An 11207-nucleotide genomic window follows, 5' to 3' on the forward strand; every position below is an offset into this window, starting at 1 on the left:
CTCCTTGTAGAGTATCTTGCCATGCCATACAGGCCATGGCCTTAGTGGCTTTCTGGAACCTTGGTGCAAGTCTCCATGACTAAAATTCTTACATTTTATATGATTGCAAAACTAGAAGTATAAGGATAGCACTACTGAATTCTGCCACCAACTTTAAATATAGCCTTGCCCCTCTACATCTATGCCTCTGTGCATCTGAGAGACTGGGAATCTGAGAAAACACTGTCCTAGATGATTGGTCTTGAGTAGGGAACAACTTCAATACATTCCTTCATTGTCTTTTCAGACTAATTTGTATTTTATACTCTTCAAGAGTAGTGTTGCTCTTAAGGAACCTTTCATCCAATGGTCCCCAATACAAGTACAACTGCTAATTGTAATAACATTATTAACAACTACAGATGCTTTCTCTGTAGTCTTTTTATCCCAGCTTTTAAACCACCTAATGCTCTTTTCTTTCCAAAACTGCACATTTTTTATTTGTTGCTGTTTCTTTCACTATAAACCAGGAAAAAGAGCAGTGGACAGTGACCATACCACAGTCTGAATGCTCTCCTGTCTTGAATCTCCTCCACTAAACTAAACTGTGTCTTCTTAATCCATGCTCACTCAAATTTTCAAGACATGCACATAATGCACCCAGATTTCTTGACAAAATGCAACATGAAGGACCTCTGGTCCAATTCCAACAGAGTTCTCATTCTGCTCTTGGATCAACACATTCTATAACAACTTATTGGCATGCTGTTCTTCCATATTCACCCCATGAAGCTCTTCTCTTTTCTAAATTTATTTATTCTTTTCTCATATAATACATCCTAACTACAGTTTCCACTCCCTCCTCTCCTCCCAGCACTCCTACATTTCCTTTCTCCCCCAGATTCACTCTTCCTTCATTTCCCTTCAGAAACAATCAGGCCTCCCAGGGATACCAACCAAACACGGCATAACAAATTACAATAAGAGTAGGCACGTACTTTCATATCAAGGCTGGATGAGGCAATCCAGTAGGAGGAAAAGGGAACCAAGAGCAGGAAAACATCTCAGAGACATCCCTCACTCCCACTGTTGGAGTCTCACAGAATGTCAAGCTACACAACCATAAAATATGTGCAGAGAACCTAGCACATACTCCTGATTATCACTTCAATCTCTGTGAGCCCCTTTGAGCCCTGGTTAGTTGATTCTGTATACTGTGTTCTGGCTCCTACATTCCTTCCTCCACCTCTTACCAGGGATTCCCCAAGCTCTGCCTAACTTTGGGCTGTGGGAGTCTGCATCTGCTCCCATTAGTTGCTAGATAAAGCCTCTCTGATGACAATTACACTACATAGCAATCTATGATTATAGCAGAACATCATTAAGAATCATTACATTGGATTTTTACCAGTCTTGTTTGGTTCTATCCTGGGTCTCTGTGCTGTCCAACCTCTGGTTCCTGGTCATCAACAGTGTCAGGCATGGGTCTCAAGCTGGACCTGTCATTGGTTGGCCACTCCCAAAAGTTCTGTGCCACCTTTATCCCAGAATATCTTGAAAGCAGAACAAATTGTATGTCAAAGATTTTGTGGCCATGTTGGTATCTCAGTCCCACTACTGGAAGCCTTGTCTGGTTACAGAAGATAGGCTGTTCAGGTTCTGTATCTCTCATTACTAGGTGTCTTCTCTAGTGTAATCCTCATAGATTCCAGGAAGTGTCCATTGTAATAGGTTTCCACATTGCTCCAGAAGCCCCCCCCATTCCAGTAGTCTTTCCCAGTATACTCTCCCTCCATCCCCCTGACCTGATCACTCCTGTTCCCATCCCCACCTGCCCCCAGTGCACCTACAAAATCTATTCTATTTCCCCTTTCCAGAGAGATCCATGCATTCCCCCTTGAGCCCTCCTTGTTACTTAGCCTCTCTGGGTCTGTGAATTGCAGTATGATTATCCTTTATTAAACAGCTAGTATTCACTTATAAGTGACTACATAACATGTTTGTCCTTCTGGGTCTGGGTTACCTCACTCTAGATTATTTTTTTCTAGTTCCATTCACTTGCCTACAAATTTCATAATGTCATTCTTTTTTACAGCTAAGTAATACTCCAATATGTAAATGTACCATATTTTCTTTGTTCATTCCTCAGCTGAGGGACACCTAGGTTATTTCCAGTTTCTGGCTATTACAAATAAAGTTTCCTACCCTAACTGCCATCATAAAACCTTTATCCAGTACCTGATGGAAGTAGATGCAGAGATCCACAGCCATGGGTCAAGCTACAAGAGCCCAGTTGAAGAGAGGGTGGAGGGATTGTCTGAGCAAGTTGTGGGGGGGGGGGGGTTCAAGATCATGACACAGAAATCCACAATGACAGCTGATCTGAGCTTATGGGAGCTCACGGACTCTGGACAAACAACTAGGGAACCAGCATGGGACCGAACTAGGCCCTCTGCATCTGGGTAATAGTTGTGTAGCTTGGTCTTTTGTGGGGCCCCTAGCAGTGGGACAAGGACGCGTCTGTGGTGCATGCACTGGCTCTTTGGAACCTATCCCAATGGTGGGATGTCTTGTTTAGCTTTGATGCAGGGATGAGGAGCTTGGTCCTGCCTCAACTTGGCATGCTTTGTTGATTCCCATGGGAGGTCTTACCCCATCTGAATGGAGATGGAGGAGGAGTGGATTGGGAGGTTAGAATGGAGGTAGGGTGAGAGAATGGTAGAAGAGGAGGGAGGGGGAAACTGTGATTGGTATGTAAAATGAATTTTTTAAATGATGAATAAAAAAATTTTTAAAAGAAAGAAAGCTTCTATGAATACAGTTGAGCAAGTATCCTTCAAGCTTTTCTTATCAGTCTAGAGTGTCTCCAGGCTTGGAAACAAACTCTTACAAATCTCTCCTGCTAAGCAATTCCAATGGCCACATTCAAGTGGTTACAGAAACTATTCTACTAGAAGCACCAGTTTTCTGTATTCATTAACTTTCCTCATTGATGTAACCAAATATTGACAAGAAAGCAACTTACAGGAGGAGGAATTTGTTTTGCCTCCTAGTTCCAAGGGATGCTGTCAATATGGCAAAGAAGGCACGGCCACAGGACCAATTTGGCTCATGGTACCAACAGGAAAAGAGAAAGAAAAATCAAAATTCAGTTTGCTTTTCACATTTCCTCTTTTTCCTTTGTCTGGGACCCCAGCCTCTGGCATGGCGCCACTTACATTCAGCGTGGGTCTTCTCTGCTTGATTAAAACTCTTCTGAAGAAACCCTCCCAGATATCCCAAATATGTGTATTCTGTGTGATTCTAAATCCACTGGAGTTGAATGTGGAGATTAGCCATCATGTGCCCTTAGACTCCTAGACATCTCTAGATTTCTCACAGTATCTTATAAACTATAAATACTATACAGTTGTTACGCTAGATTATTTAAGGGATGCTAAAAAGAAAACAAATCTTCACATGTCCAGTTTAGATGCAGTTTTACATAGTTGTCAGGGGGTTGAAAGATAGCTCAAAGCACTTGCCTCATAAGCATGGCTACATGAGTTTGGCTCTCTAGAATCCATATAAAAAGCTAGGCACGACAGCGTGTAACCTCAGTGAGATGGAAGGAAGAGAGAGACAGAGCCCAGAAGTTCTCAGTCCAGCTAGCCTGGTCTACACCGGGAAGTTCCAGGCCAGGAGAGACACTATGTCAAACAGAAAGTGGAAGGTATCCAAGGACCAACACCGACATTGTCCTCTAACCTACACACACACAATATGTATGTTTCATGAGTACACACAAACACACACACACACACACACACACAGTTCTTTTATATCTACACAGGGACTTGTATTATAATATTTTCGTTAAAATCATACGAGCCAAAGCAATTCTAAAGGCATCTGCCTGCCACCTTTCTCTCACCATCACCACCACCTTAACAATGTAAAACTCTGAAAAAAACTCCAATTAGAGTCCTTATGACATACACTCTACAATATGCATTTTGTTAGCTTCCTAGCTCCTGGCCATTCCCCCCATGGACCAAAATAACTGCCAGGAAGAAACAAAATTCAGAAGTTACACTTTAGAAACAGAGGTAAATCATGGAAGAAATGGAAAATGTTGCCAGCATTTCTTCTCTGTCTGTCCCTGTGGCAAACCAAGTGATTTCAGAATCAGTGGAGGAGGAGGAAGCTGAGCACATAGTTTCCTGTGCTGTTTGGAGTAAAATCACTGATAACCAGAAACAATAGAAAGGACACACACAGTTCCAGAATGAGAGTGCTGTCTCTGGTCTTTGGTAATAAGGGAATTTCAAGGTACTAAAAGGAAAAAAACAGATCAGAAAAAAAAAGCAGTTTGAATGCAAAGTAAAAATGTTCAAAGGAAAGATGCTTTGGGCTGTCATCTAAGAAACCCTTCCCAGGTAGCATATGTTTGTAGTTAACACAATCTATCCAAACAGCAGAGTCCTGTTTCATCAGACATGTCTCTGTTCTGATGACCCTGGTGTTGAGCCGGCAGGAAGTATCTTTGCTGAAAATAGGGCAAGACGGCTTTGTGCCTGCCCTGAAAAGATCTTCCCCGTGGATGGAAAGGGAAAGAATGTGAGCAGAGAAAAAGCATCTTCACCCACTGCTTACCTTTGACTCTATCCCTACAGATGATTCTTTCCCCTGTTGTCTGTTTCTCACTACCCCTCTGTGCCTCTGCATTTTGTCATCTCTCTGAACGGCCATTGAATATTCATATGTCTCTGTAGTGATTTGGCTGCCCTGTGATTTAGAAGAGACTGAAGTACTTAATATAGCTTTTTCTGATAAAAGAAGCCTCCAGATAGCAAGCCACCCATGTTAATGAGGAACATATTACTAAAACGAGACAATGAGTAAAATTGACAGTCGGGATATATAGGCATTCTGATTGCCTTGTAACATCTGAGGCACTTCCCCTAAGAGTTCAGGGGAAGATTTGACCTGGTAACTATTCTTGTAACTTGTTTGTCCGCTAGTCAGTCAAAACTATAGATCAAGTGTTTATTAAGCTGATCTTTATACTAGACATAGGATAAACTAGAGAGGAAAATACCACGCAAGAGATTTGTACTTAAAATGTCGAGGACTAGCCAGGCAGTGGTGGCACAGGCTTTTAATCCCAGCACTCAGGAGGCAGAGCAGAGGCAGGCCAAACTCTGTGAGTTTCAAGGCCAGCCTGGTCTATAAAGCTATACAGAGAACCCTGTCCCGGAAAATCAACAACAAAAAAAAGTTGAATGTAGGGAGTGATTTTACATATCAGTAAGCGCTGAGCTGACCATTCCTATGTGGATGTGTTCACAGGTACGTAGAATGTACTGGGTAAATAGAGGCGAGGAAGAGGAGACGCTATCTCTTTGGGTTTCGGTTTCGAACTGGAGAGCAGCGTAGGGACCTTTGGTTCTCTGCTTTATTGGCTTTTAACATAAGTGATTTCTCTTTCAATAAATATCATAAGACATCCCTAAATATGTGCAGTTTAGTATTTCTGCTTCAGCTGGTGTCAGAGTGATTCACCCAGCCCCCAAAACTCGGCTCAGTGAGGCAAGCCCCCTGGGTGCCTCGGTGTCCTGAAAAGCTGCAGCGCAGTCGTTTCATTTTTCTCTAGCTCCGCTTCAGAGCCATTCTAACCCCTCCCCTCCCTGCTGTGCTAGGAAGTCTCGCTGAGCCGTTGTGGGGACTTTCTCTGTCGCCTGCAGGGCACAAATCACCGGTAAGCCAGGCCCTGTTTGCTCTGCTAGCCCTGTGCCCTCCCTCTCCCGAACCTGCAACCAAGTGGGGTGAATCCACACCCCACACCCACCCACCCCCAGCCTGCAGGCCTGAATGTGCTTCCTCTACTAGAGCAGAACCTTGAGAATTTCACCAGGCAGCTCGCAGTGCGGTTTGCATTCCTTGTTCCACCTGAAAAATTTTACGACTATTATCTGGCCAAGGGTCTCCCAATCTGCACAGGCTTTTCCCTCCCTGAAACTGTTTGCTGATTTTCTGTATGAGCTATTTCGAATCTTTCAGCTATTACTTGGAAAAATATGGAGGTTTTGGGAGGAGCTGTGTTTGGCAGCACACCTGTGCCATCTGCTGGCCAAGTATAGTCATTGCAGGTAAACATTCTTTTCTTAACTGAAGATCATTGGAGTAAAATTTTGCATTCTGGTAGTTAAGTTTGTGATAAGATTACCTACTCTATACCATGGCATATAATCTTACAATGTTAGAGATCTCGTTGCTTATTACATGAATGACATCATGGGAGAGGATTATAACATACCTCAAATATATTTATGTCATACAGCAGCTCTGAATGCTTTTAAGAAGGTTCATGAACCAAGAGAAAAAAATTGAACCATATTCAAAAATGGTACAGGGTCCTAGAGAAAGGTTCCCTGAATTCTTACAAAGATTATCCAGAGCAGTAGACTTACAGGTAACTGATTAAAATACTAGGTGACTCCTTACAGAATCTTTAGCCTATGAGAATGCAAATCCACAATGAAAACAGGTACTGTGGCCATTAAAATTCAGATCAGCACCATTGGATGAATGGGTCTTGTATACAGCTAATATTGAGTATAATGATCAAGATACAGGAACCTGGGTAGGAGAGGCAATTTCTAAAGGTCTAAAGAGTCACCAGGATGACAAATGCCTTAATCATGAGGAGATAAGACTTGGGTTGGAAAGGCAATCTCCAGAAGTTTAAAAAGACATCATAACACCAGATGTTTTAACTGTGGTAGAATAGGACATCTGAGTAGGAACTGTAGACAAAACATTCCTAGAAATAATGCTCCTCCTAGGAATAATTCAAATGGAAGACCTCAGCCTTCTGGATTACGCAGACCATGTGGCAAAGGCTGACACTGGACCAATGAAGGTAGGTAGACCACAGACAAACAAGGAAACCCTTTATAATCTCGAAACTCCTCAAGGGGCCTCTTGAAGTTCCTCATGTCAAAAGTGGTCTGGTCATTCCCAGTCACTGTAGAAGACAGTTTCTCTCAGGACAATTAGAAGATCCATTGCCTATAGTAAACAATAATAGCACTGTGGATGACAAATTAGTTATTGAGGATCAATCAGTCAATACTCGAGGAAACTAAAAACGTATATTTTGGCAAACTTCTATACAGGATCACAGACCCAAAGTACCAGTTCAATTGAATAAGGTATTTTCTGAATTCTAGACACTGGTTCTGATATGACCATCATAACTCAAAAATTTTGGCCCTCAAGTTGGCCCTTAAAAGAAGCAAATGTTCAGTTTTTAGGGATTGAAACCCTATCTCAAGTAAAACAAAGAACAAGTTGGGTTGAGTGTATAGGGCCCGAAAGGCAAAAAGAAAAACTGAGGCCATATGTCACAGATATTGCTATAAATCTCTGGGGTCGTGATTTATTACAGCAATGGAAGTCCCAGATTAACATTCCTCCTGTTAGACGTGATGGCTGTTATGGGTATACCTGCACAAATAAAAACTGACAATTGCTCCAGCATATGTCTCCAGCAAATCAGAACAGTTTCTCAAATATTATAGCATAAAACATGTAACTGGTATACCTAACAATCCTACAGGACAAGCAGTGGTTGAGACATCTAACTGCACCTTAAAAGAAATGTTTCATAAACAGCCATGGGGGACAAGGACCCCCAAACATAGATTACATAATGCTTTACTAACATTGAACTTTCTTAATGCTAATGAGAAAGGACAAACAGCAGCAGAAAGACACTGGACTACAGCAAAAACTTTTGAACTAAACCAACCAACGTATTTCAAGGATTATGACCTCAGTTTGGAAACCAGGATATGTGTTACTTTGGGGAAGGAGTTTTGCCTTTGTTTCCATAGAAGAAAAACTTTGGATTCTGTCAAAATTGATCAAGCTTCAATCTGAGCAGGAGAAACCTCAGGAGGAGGAAAGATGACAGCTCATCCACAAGGTCATATTCTACTATGTGTAAGGAGACCTCATAAAGGGAAAGGGAAGTATTTTGTTTTTGTCTTCACAGGAAAACCCATCTCCAAACAGTGAAAAAATACTGAGCATATGGATACCTGAAGAAGAGAGGATGGCTACCCAAAGAACCATCAAACGAAGAAGAATCTAATGTTTGTATCAATGTCTAATTCTCTTAATTTCATCCTTATAATATCTATTTCTCTTTACTTCCTAAAACTCTTTTAGTCCCAATTCATTTAACTGAAGCTGTCTTTGGAGTTGGATTGGCTCTCCTACTCTAAGTCCAAGCATGTTGTTAAAATAAAATTCAGAATTTCTGTATTATATCAAAGAGTCATTGACATAAGACAGAAGAAAACAAAACTAGGGACTGTCATCTGTTTATACTCGGTTCCTTTACTGAAAGTCTAATTTTCCCTCACGTTCACTATCTTCCTTATTGTTTGTTGTCTTTCCCAGTATGCATACATATAAAAGTTGAAATTTTCTCTGTTAACATTAATGTTTGAGTTTTCCAGAAAATAAGGAATTTCCTAACAACAATCTTTAAACACCTTGGAAAGAAAATGGGGCCCAACTTCATCGACTCCACCTGATCCGACTTAATGCATCTGAACTGCCCCACATCATTGACTCCACCTGACAAGTACCATCCTGAAACTGGTTTGGAACTACATAGCTTAACACAACTCCGGACCAGTGAACTGATATGGTACACCTTCTACAATCTGACCAGAGTATCAGACAAGAGCTTCAGTCAACATTAGAATTTCAATCAAGCTTATCCCACCAACAGAGACTGAATGCAAATGAGACTTGTGTTACACTAACATTTTTTCCTACATCCCATGAGTTTATCGTCATCCCATTTCAACAGAAAGTAATTTTGAGAATACTACACTATCTTTCCCTACTGTTGATATTGCAGAATAGTTTACACCTGTTAATGATAGTTTTCAATTATTTTAGGGTTGGGATTGGAAGGAGGTGTTCAGACTTGGGCATCGCTTTCAAATAAGTTTAGGTTTAGATGGGTAGATATGCTTAGGATAGGAAATAGGTAGATTATAATTTTTTATTATCTTTTATGTATATATGCTTTATATATGTTTGAGACATTTAACATTTGAGACATTAAAACAAAATTTAGTTTTGTTTTAAGTCTAAATCTTTTCTTTAGACTAAAGGGGGAATTGTAGGTTGTGGTTTTAAGTATCCGTAAGCACTGACCACTCCCGTGTGGGTGTGTTCACAGGTACATAGAATGTACAGGGTAAATAGAGGTGAGGGGGAGGAGACGCTCTCTCTTTGGGTTTCGGTTTCGACCTGGAGAGCAGCGTAGGGACCTTCGGTTCTCAGCTTTCTTGGCTTTTCACGTCAGTTATTTCTCTTTCAATAAATATCATAGGACATCCCTAAATTTGTGTAGTTTAATATTTTTACTTCAGTCAAGGTCTAGAGGACAGGCTCTTAGCAGATAAATACCAGCCAGGAAACAGCAGCAGCAGCCACTGAAGGGAAAGTATCAGGGCCAAGGTCAAATCGCAGTGTGCTGTCTGCTCTCCAAAATCCAGCCATCACAAGTGAGACACCGTTTACAAAGTAACACAAAGTGGTGGGAGAGCCACATCCCAGAATTAAGCAGTCTCCCTTTCCATCCCCAAGGCTTGCCAATACTGCAGAGGCCACGCCCCCGTCCAACCTCAGTGAAGAACCTAGAGGCTAGAACAGAGGTGAATGAAGATGACCCACAGCATTCTGTAGTCTAGTGGGACAGTTGTTAGTGAAGCTCCCTCAGATCTCTTACGTTTCGCATCCTTGGGGAACATTTTGAAGTCCATCTTTATATTACGTTAATGAGCATGCTGGAGTTCAGAGTCCTTTTCCCAGGTCCATCACTTTTATAGAGCAATTTTTCCATACAAGAGAACAAGCCTTTCTCTGACTCACTGCAATCTGAGATTTGTAATGGGCAAATGTGAAACAAGGCGCCAGGTGAGGGCAAAAAAAGAGCCATGAAGGAAACCAAGTCTGAGGAAATGTTTTGCAGATGATGACTGGAATTTCATTAATCCAGCAGATCTGCTTCTAGTCACTTCCTCAAATAACAGTGCATAAACAGGGCATCTTGTACTGTGTATGAAGGCTCTGTTGTGGATGCAAACTCATTGACAAACTTTTAGCATCTAACGGAATTGCATATCATGGTCTGACAGAAAAAACTCTTGTCTGACAAAGTTGAGTTATAGATCCTACCCTACAGTGGGGGGAAAACTTAATGAATGAATTCTTATTTTTGTGCTAAAAACAAATTTTGGCAGTGCTAGAAATTGAACCCAAGCCTAGAGTTTGCCAAGCAAGTATTCTATTACTGAGCTCTTGCCCAGACCTGCATTAAACCTATAAGCTACCTTTACTCAAAACAAATCCTTACCCTGTCACTTAGAATGTGATTCTTATCATTCTTTTAATTATAAAAGACTGGGGATGAAAAGCTTCAAAAAACTGCTTTTACACATAGCTCTCCTGCAGGCAATTCAGAACGTGGCTCCTCCAAGATTAGTTTGAAATCTGTTTAGTCCATAGTAGTATTTCAACCCAAACAAATCCAAAGTGCTTTCAATTTTGAAGGCCTAAATTGGTTCTAACTACTCCATGATTGAAAAGCAAATAGAAACTGCACTTGAATTTGGTTTCCAAGTATGTTACATACCATTTTCAAATAAATAAGCAAGCAGCAATTAACTCTCAGATTAAATTGTGCCCAATAGTTATTATTCTTTGTGGTAGTTCCATCAAATAAATTAGCTGTCTTGGTCAGGGTTTCTATTGCTGTGAAGAGATACCATGACTATGGCAACTCTTAAAAGGAAAATATTTAATTGGGGCTGGCTTACAGTTTCAGAGATTTAGTCCATTATGGTCATATTGAGAAATAGGGTGGCATGCAAGCAGATGTTGTAGTGCTGGAGAAGGAGCTGAGGAGTTCTACATGTTAAGCCACAGGAAGCAGGAGACTGAGAAAACACTGGCAAAACTTGAGCTTGAGACCTCAAAGTCCACCCCCACAGTGCCACACTTCCTCCAACAAGGCCACACCTATTCCAACAAGGCTATACCTCCTAATAGTGCCATTCCCTGTGGGCCAGGCATTCAAACACAAGAGTCTACGGGGGCCATACCTGTTCAAACCACCACACTAGCCTTGCGATCCTCTCCATGTAATTTCCTTACTG

At 41.3% G+C, this 11207-nt stretch overlaps 1 long non-coding RNA gene across 1 annotated transcript; it reads left to right on the forward strand.

Annotated features, from left to right (window-relative positions):
- Positions 1-5623: 5623 nt before the first annotated feature.
- LOC110341514 lies at positions 5624-8030 on the forward strand. Its single transcript, XR_002383479.2, has 3 exons — positions 5624-5719; positions 6022-6110; positions 6807-8030. It is a non-coding gene; the product is annotated as an uncharacterized LOC110341514 (long non-coding RNA).
- Positions 8031-11207: the final 3177 nt, after the last annotated feature.

Source organism: Mesocricetus auratus, unplaced genomic scaffold (genome assembly GCF_017639785.1).
Source record: "Mesocricetus auratus isolate SY011 unplaced genomic scaffold, BCM_Maur_2.0 Super-Scaffold_15014, whole genome shotgun sequence".
Lineage (NCBI taxonomy): Eukaryota > Metazoa > Chordata > Mammalia > Rodentia > Cricetidae > Mesocricetus > Mesocricetus auratus.